The sequence below is a fragment of the Sturnira hondurensis genome, unplaced genomic scaffold (genome assembly GCF_014824575.4).
Source record: "Sturnira hondurensis isolate 20B ecotype Veracruz unplaced genomic scaffold, ASM1482457v3 Scaffold0006945, whole genome shotgun sequence".
Classification (NCBI taxonomy): domain Eukaryota; kingdom Metazoa; phylum Chordata; class Mammalia; order Chiroptera; family Phyllostomidae; genus Sturnira; species Sturnira hondurensis.
Genome location: NW_028079576.1, coordinates 210,975 through 219,973, shown reverse-complemented (window position 1 = coordinate 219,973; position 8,999 = coordinate 210,975). Strand labels below are relative to the sequence as shown.

Here is an 8,999-nt window from a genome sequence, read left to right as displayed (position 1 = left end):
ATCACTGAAGGCAGTTTTAGTGAGTTGGCCATTTTTTTCCTGAGCAACTAGAAATTTCTATAAACACCCAAAATATTATAAAAGCATTCATTGTTAAAGTTACCTACCTTTCTTTTTGTATCTTTAAAAAATGAGTCTTGAGTAATTAAAAGATATTAGTCATTTTTAAAGAAATGCTTTTGTCCTGTGTCAAACTTTAACTCTTCTCGTAGACTTTAACTCACACGAATTAGCATTAAATATCAAAGCAAGATGACTACTGGAACTAAATAATCACCTGTGAAATTCATTTGGTTCACTTAAGGCTCTCTTGGCGATGTGGATCAAAAAGTAACCACCACCATTTTAAGGAGTGCTTTTAATTTTATATGTAGGTAGGTAATTGAAAGACAGAAAGGAACTGGCCTAGAAAATGAAAGTATTTTATTAAATAAAGTATATATGAGCATTGTTCTATAATTTCCTGAGCTTTTGATTTATAGGATATTGATGCCTGCATGAACATTTTATTATTCTGAATATTAATAATTTACCATCAGGCCACCAGGTTCCATAAAGCGTGTGCCTTCTTTACGTAACTCTCTACTTTGCAGACTGGGATAAACCTGAATTGTTTGGCCTTTGATCCCCCAAAGTAATAGAAATACTATCATTGAACTTCACTTTGATTCATCAACTGTACAAGTCTTCTTTGACTGTGTTAGCTTTATATGATGCCCTTCGGCAATATACTAATAAAGTTAAAGCATGCTTTATTTAGAAAACAATCTTAATATGCCAATGAAGATATAAGTCTCGCTCATTATATCAACATTGCTTTGCAGTTTATCCTTATACCCCACTTTGAACCAAGCCCTATCTTCTCTGCCCAAACTCTTGGAAATTGTCTAACTTGTCTTCCTGTTTCACTTCCATTTCTGGCCTCCTCCTGCCCACAGCACCCATCCCTTTCCATATAGCAGCTGGTCAGATCTGTGAAATTTTCAAATAAGGTTATGTTATTCCACAATTTAACACTCTCTGCTACAGGTTGAATGTTTGTGTCTCCTCAATTTCATATGGTAAAGTGCTAAAACCCAACATTTTTGTTTTGGAAGGTGGGGCTTTAGGTGGTCATTAATTAGGTCATGAGGGTGAAGACCCCAAGAATGGGATCCTTATAAGAACAAACCCAGGAGAGATGATCTCCTGCCAGGTGAGCACAGAGTGAGAAGGCAGCCATCAGCAAATGACGAAGAGCGTCCATAACACAGACTGAACTGGCAGATGCCTTGATCTTGGACTTTTCAGCTCCCAGGACTGTGAAACAGAAATTTCTGTTGTTTAAGCCACCCAGTCCAGGGTAATTCATTATAGCTGTCCAAGCTGATCAAGACACTCTCCAACGACTTCGCATAGTTCTGAGAATAAAGAACTCACCATCACTGCAAGGCCCTACATGAGCTGCCTCCTGCCTCTTTTCTCCCTCCCAATCTCTCTCTCTCTCTCTCCCTCTCTCTCTTTCTGTCTCTATTTTGTTCCAGCTCTAATGGCCCACCTTTCAACATTTTTACTAGTGTGCTCCCTCTGCCTGGAGCATTCTTACTCCTGATGTTCACAAGGCTAGCTCTGTTTTGTTTTTCAAATCTAAATTCAAACATCCTCTTTCTCAGAGATGATTTTTTACATTTGCTATAAATTAACACTCTTTAGCAGACCCTAAGTAGTTATTATCACCAAAACCAGTTTTATTTGCTTTAGGATATTATATTACAAATTGAAGTCTTTATATCTGTGTGTATTTTTTAAAAGTTGTTTTCTGTCTTCACCTACTAGTGTGTAGTTTTTAATAAGTTAATGCAAGAAGAACAAATTTAAACTGACTGATGCTGACTCAAAATTTTTCATTGTCTTACAATTTAATATCTTCAAAAATTTGTGTTTTCTTTGTTGAGGGCACTATCATACAAGGCCAAACTAGAAAATAGAAACTAACATGAGGTCTGTCCAGAAAGTATCCAGCCATGTACTATGAAAAAGACATTTACTGAATAAGATACAAGATACAAGAAACATTGTACACAGGACAATGACACCTCTGTTTCCTTCAAAGTAGGCAACTTGGGATCTCACATGGTTTTCCCCTTCACCAGCAGCTTTCCTATCATATTTTTCTGAATCTCATCAATGGTCTGAAATCTATTCCCTTTCAAAGGTGATTTTGGTTTTGGGAAAAGCCAGAAATCACAGGGTGCCAAATCTGGGCTGTTGGAGGGCTGAGTCAGCTGCATGATTTGATGTTTTGCCAAAAACCTTTGCATGAGATACAATATATGAGTGGTTAGTTACACTGTCATGATGAAGCTGCCAATCACCAGTTGCCCCTAGCTGCGGCCTTCTGAATCATCCGAATAGTTTCCATGAAGGAATGTTCAAGCTTAATGAAAAATCTGATGCAGATTAATTGCTCTGCTTTCTCAGTCATTTTGATCGCAGTGGGCACACAGTGCACATGTTCACTCAACAGCATCTGCCACCCCCACTGACTAGCACAGTGAAGCCGTCGTCATTTTCACATGCACATTCCAGTCCACTCTCCGTGGCTGCCAGGTTACATCTATGGCTCATTATATTTTTTAAATGGCTGGACTTTTTCAGACAGACCTCGCATTTCAAAAATAGAGAAAATTTAGCATAGGGAATTGATTACAAATTTGTTGAAGAGATGAGACACCACCAAAGAATTTATGAGATAATGGATCAATATGTACAGGAAGATGATTCCACCCCTAAAACTTGAGGATCAAAAGGAAGTAGCCATTGAAACTGAGTGGCTAGAGAAGCTGGAATTTAGCAGGTGTACTTGGAACAAGTTAATAGTAAGGAGCCAGGATCTTTCTGGGGGAAACTGAGTTACTGGTAGGATGCAGTGAGAAACTCAGCCCAAAACACAGAAAGAGGAGGAAGCTTTGTCTTCTCTTCCTGACCTTAGGTCTTTGACCAGTGACTTTCCTTGGCCAAATTTATCTAGGAAAGCAGAGTGCAAAGGAACCTGGAAAGTGTAGTTCTCTGGGATACAGAATAGAGCCAGAAGGTCAGATACTGCACAGTACTTAACACAATTTCATAAAATTTGTGCTGGCAAGAAAGCACACTACCACAGTCTACACTTTGAAATCTCCTTTAGGGAAGTCTTGCTATTTTTGTTGCCTCATAACCCCCTACTATTGGATTTTCTGTGGTATTTTCTCAGATATTTTCTTTACCATGTCCTTTCTGCAGGACTTATGTAATCACTGTAAGGAGCAGTTTTAAATGAACACAGTTATACTACACCATGTGCTCCCGAACCACACTTGCTATTTACTAACTTCAGAAGGCATCTGCTTACAGCAGGTCCCAGAGCAGTGTCTTTCAACCTTTTCAATTACACAGGACCTTTAGGTACACATATTTTCTTACTAGAAAAGTAATACATGTTAAATGTAAAAATTATGAAATAAATGAGTAAAAATAATGAAAAAGTATTATCCACCATCTAGAGATAATTAATCTTTTTTGTGTGTATATACTTCCATATATTTCTTTTCTCATATATGTGGATCTATACACACAGATGTAGATATCTATATAGATTAAGTTAGAGATATAGGGATAAACCAGTTCATGCTAAAGCCCAGACAGGGAAGCATCTCAGTAGATGCTGTCTGTCACCATGGCTAAAGGAGACTCCAACAAGCCAAGGGGCAAGATGTCCCCATATGCCCTCTTTGTACAAACCTTTTGGGAAGAACACAAGATGAAACACCCAGACTCTCCCATCAACTTTTCTAAATTCTCTGAGAAATGTTCAGAAAGATGGAAAACCATGTTTGCAAAGGAAAAGTCAAAGTTTGAAGATATGGTAAAGAGTGACAAAGCTGGCCATGATGGGGAGATGAAAAATGATGTTCCTCCCAAAGGTGATGAGAAAGGAAAGAAAAAAGATCCTAATGCTCCTAAAAGACCTCCATCTGCCTTCTTCCTATTTTGTTCTGAACATCGCCCAAAGATCAAAAGTGAACACCCTGGTTTATCCACTGGGGATACTACAAAAAAAAGGTGAAATATGGTCTGGACAGTCAGCCGAAGATAAGCAACAACACGAATAAAGAGCAGCTGAGGTAAAGGAGTAGAGTGAAAAGGCTATTGCTGCGTCCTGTGCCAGGGGCAAAGGTGAAGTGGGAAAGAAGGGACCTGGCAGGCCAACAGGCCCAAAGAAAGATGAACCAGAAGATGAGAGGAAGAAGAGAAAGGGGAAAAGGAAGAGGAAGAGGATGAAGATTAAAAATAAAAGGCTATCCTATAAAGATGTGTGTGGAGTGTGTGTGCGCTCAGGCAACTGTTTTGCTAAGAATGTGAATTCAAGGGCTCGATATTAGCTTCAGTATAAAAACTGTGCAGATTTTTATACAGCTGGTAAGATTTTTTTGTAGGGAAAATACTTTTTTCAAAATGCAGGTTGTAGCTTTTTGAGGGTCTGCTACATACAGTTAGAGTTTAAAGCTTTGCATATTAAATGTTTCTAAATATTTAATGGTTTCCTTAATTTTTTGACTTATGTATGGTAGCACAGTAAACTCATAGGAATTAGTATCGATAGTAAATTTTTGGTTTTTTAGAATGTTGCATTTTGTTTGAGAAAAATGTGCCATCAAAGTATGTATATTAAAGAAGACATAGATGTGGACATACACGCACTAATGCACTCAGAATCAGATGCATGTCTTACATGGTGTTCTAGAACACACATTTCCTAATGTCTGCTTTAGTTACTAATGAAATGTAAGCACTTCTCTTTATCACTAATTATTCATTTCTCCATAGTGTTTAATAGTAAAGTGAATGTACTGTATTTCACCAATTCCCAACATTTGGCATTCAAGTGCTTTTAAATATTTACTATTATAAACAATAGTGAGATAAAAACTTTGTAAATAAAACATCATGCATGTCTATCTTTATTTTCTTTTACTTCCAGATGTAGAATATTTTGATAACTAACATAAAAATTACAAAGATTTTAATTGTCAAAATGTTCTTTATTATTTCATTTAATTGCAATGAATATTTATTTCTCCACACCTATAACAATAGTGCACATGATCATTTTATTATTTTAAAATCTATTTTTAATGTTAAAATATAAAGGTTCTTCCTCGCCAGAATTCCAGATAATATTAGTTAGACTTTGGGTCTCTGTTATTTTAGAAAATACATGCACAAACATTAAGTTCTCAGATCTTTCATAAGGAGTGATCTGTCCACCCAATTTCCTCATGTCATAACTACAGACAATTTGTACAAATGCAACATATCTGTTGAAAACTCTGCCCTAGAAAATGTAGTAAAATATGACACTGACATCCCCTACTTAGGGATCACAAGAAAGATGAAAGTGGCATGTGAGGGAAGAGCTTGTTGCCGGAGACCCTCAATTTAAAGGCTACAAGAGGGGTTTCTACTTCATTGGCTCACTCACTTGTAAAAACACTGCAGACTCGGGAAGTTTCTCCCACTGGGAATAACTCAAGATTTTCCAGAGCAAGAGCTGAGAAAGGAAGACATGCCCCAGTTACTGTCCTCCATCAGTGATACTAAGATTCCTTACAAAAATAGTTTATCTTGGGTCTGCCCACCCAAAGTTAGGACTTCTTCAGTAGCAAGAAATAAAGCAAGAATTTTACTGGCTCAGACCAAGAGGAATCTCAGGTTGAATCTGAGAAGTCACCATTCTGTTTCTTCCTCTTTCTTTAGTTCTGAGTCCCTCTGTTTGCTTGTTTGTTTCTCAGATAAATTCCCTCCCCAGTCAGAGTAAGATCATCCCCAGTTGGAGATCGAAAGACAGAGAGAGATCAAATCCTTCCATTATCTGCAACAAATACCGAAGACTATGAGTGGCCCTGGGTGACTCACACCAGTGGAGGTGGTAAAAGAAAGCCACGGTGACATCATACCTACCAAGACAATTTGGAGTAAGAGAGGGCAATTTCACTGCAAAAAAAGGATGTCAGGGTGACTACCAATTGCCCTCTGCTATTCTTTCCAGTAGATCTCTCTGAACCCTGCCTGGGTTGTAAAAGCATTGCTACACTTCACTGCTGTCCTCAGTGGTCAGAAAAACCAGTAATCACCAAAAGCAAGCCTTCAGAAACCAAGACTTAAGGCCAGTAGTTGCATTTCAAAAACTGTTTCCAGAAGTGGAGAAAAGCAGTGGACTGTTCTGCTTGGTAACTAAAGTAGTCAACTGTCTTGGTAAGCATTTAACACCTGAATTTGGGGGGACAAAACATTCAGTCTATAAAACTGACTGATGGCTGGCAAACAGCTGAATGACATTTGGATGCTCTTTTCAATGACAGAAGCAATGTTTTTTTTTTAGAAAGTGACTAAAATCTGGTTGCTTTTTTGTTTTGATAGGTTTGTTGACCTTTCTATTTGTGTTTGCTTCTGTGAATAACAACTAGCCATTGACTAGTATCCTCCTTGATCACGGCCATTTTTTTAAAAAATTCAGTAAAAATAATGTATTGTGGAGTCTTTAAGATCAGTGGTTACAAATTACCCTTGATAAAATTCAGCATAAACAATAGGTTAACCTACCACATAGTCACATATTATATGTAAAAACAATAAAAATCCAATATTTTCACATAATCTGCATTTACTCACACACGCCTAAATGGTTAAAAATGAATCTCTTTCTTTGCTGTTATTTTTGTCTTGTCTTTAGGAAAACTAACATTTCCACAGGCTCAGTGTAACTGCTTCATTTTTCCTTGCATGTTTATATTTTTACTTGATGAAAGCTCTCTTTTCTACCAATGGCTAGAATTGATAAGATCTTTTTTTCTTCCTCCCCCTTGAGTTTCCTTAGACTTTTGGGGGGAACTGCACAAAATGTGAGAAACAGTGGTGGGTCATGAATATCAGAGTTTTGAGTTCAGACTTTTTGATCATTGCAATTGTGGAAAATGACTAAGTTCCTTTGAGTCCCAGTTTCTTGATTGTAAATTTGAGAAAACTATACTACCTCATCAGGTGAGTGTGAGAATTAAAACTACGAATGCACATGAAGCTTATGATGCTCAGCCTGACAGATAGGAATCACTTAACGGTAACAGTTCTTATTCAGTCACAAAGGACAGTGCTGACATCCCCTACTTAGGGATTACAAGAAAAACGAAAGTGGCATGTGAGGGAAGAGCTTGTTGCCGGAGACCCTCAATTTAAAAGCTACAAGAGGGGTTTCTACTTCATTGGCTCACTCACTTGTAAAAACATTGCACACTCAGGAAGTTTCTCCAGCTGGGAATAACTCAAGATTTTCCAGAGCAAGAGCTGAGAAAGTAAGAGCATGAAACAGTTACAGACAAAAATTCCAGCAACAAGTCATTGTACAATTTCAAGGGAATAACGCTAGGTATGTGCTCTGATATACAATCTTTTAATTAGAAATCAAGATTTCAAAATTGATTCATGGTCATTAAACACTCGTTAATTTTTCACAAAATGAAAAGTATAAATGCAGTAACTTGTATTCTAGAAGACATTTGTGTTTGGTGCAGATTCTCATCTTAAGTTTGTTTAAAGTAGAGCAGGCATGTTGTTTTTAGTGTGAACTAATATGTACTTAAAATCTTAAATTTGCTTTTTCTTTATTTTGGACAAGAAAATTCTCTTTATCATTATCCATCTCAGCACATTTCTTCATTGGCCCTAACCTGTTACTAAAAGATACATTATAATCTGTCCATACTCTTATATTTCTTGATAATCTTTTAAATAGCATGTGCCATAACTGAATTTAGGGGGCAGCCATGAATGACTGAATCTTGAATGAAGTCAAGATGAGTGACGGTGCTGACTGTCGAATTCCCATCACCAAGGGATCTTTGTCCCTTGGTTTTAAAGTCTATTTTGTCAGATCCAAGTACTGCTAAAAATGATACAAAAGATCAATGATTCCAAAGGCTGGTTCTTTGAAAGGATAAATGAGATTGACAAACCTTTAACCAGGCTCATCAAGAAAAAAGAGAAGGGACCCAAATAAATAAAATCAGGAATGAAAGAGGAAAACTAGCAACTGACACCAAAGAAATACAAAGGATTTTAAGAGAATATTATGAACAATTATATGCCAACAAACTGGACAACCTGGGCAAAATAAATAAATTCCTAGAAACATACGATCTTCTAAAAATAAATCAGGAAGAATCAGAGAATGTGAATAGACAGATTACATTTATGAAATTGAAGGAGTAACCAAAACACTCCCAACGAACAAAAGCTCTGAACCAGATGGCTTCACAGGTGAATCTTGCCAAATATTCCAAGAACTAACACCTCTCCTTTTCAAACTATTTCATTAAATTGAAGAGGAAGGAAGCCTACCAAGCTCATTTTATGGGGCCAACATTGTCTTAATTCTAACACCAGATAAAGATGCTACAAAGAAATAAAATTAGAGGCCAATATCCTCGATGAACATAGATGCTAAAATACTCAACAAAATATTAGCGAACTAAATGCAGCAATGCACCAAAAATATCATACATCATGATCAAGCGGGTTTTTCCCCAGGAATGCAAGATTGGTACCACATCTGAAAATCAATAAATATGATTCTCCACATAAACAAAGTGAAAGATAAAAAGCACTGATCATATCTATAGATGAGGAAAAAGCTTTTGATAAAATCCAGCAGCCATTCATGATAAAAACTCTCAGAAAACTGGGAATAGTTGGAACATACCTAAACATAATAAAGGCCATACATGACAAACCCACTGCCAGCATCATACTCAATGGTCAAAAACTACTAGCATTCCCTTTAAAATTGGGAAACTCCTAGAATGGTAAAAAAAAAAAAAACTGAATAAACTGAAACTACTAAAACTGAATAAATAAATTCAGCACAGTAGCAGGACACAAAGTTAATGTCCAGAAATAAGTTGCATTGTATATGCCAATAATGAACT

The 8,999-nt window shown here is 36.8% G+C and overlaps 1 pseudogene; it reads left to right on the top strand.

Annotated features, from left to right (window-relative positions):
- Nucleotides 1-3,688: 3,688 nt before the first annotated feature.
- Nucleotides 3,689-4,306, top strand: LOC118990343 (high mobility group protein B2-like; annotated as a pseudogene).
- Nucleotides 4,307-8,999: the final 4,693 nt, after the last annotated feature.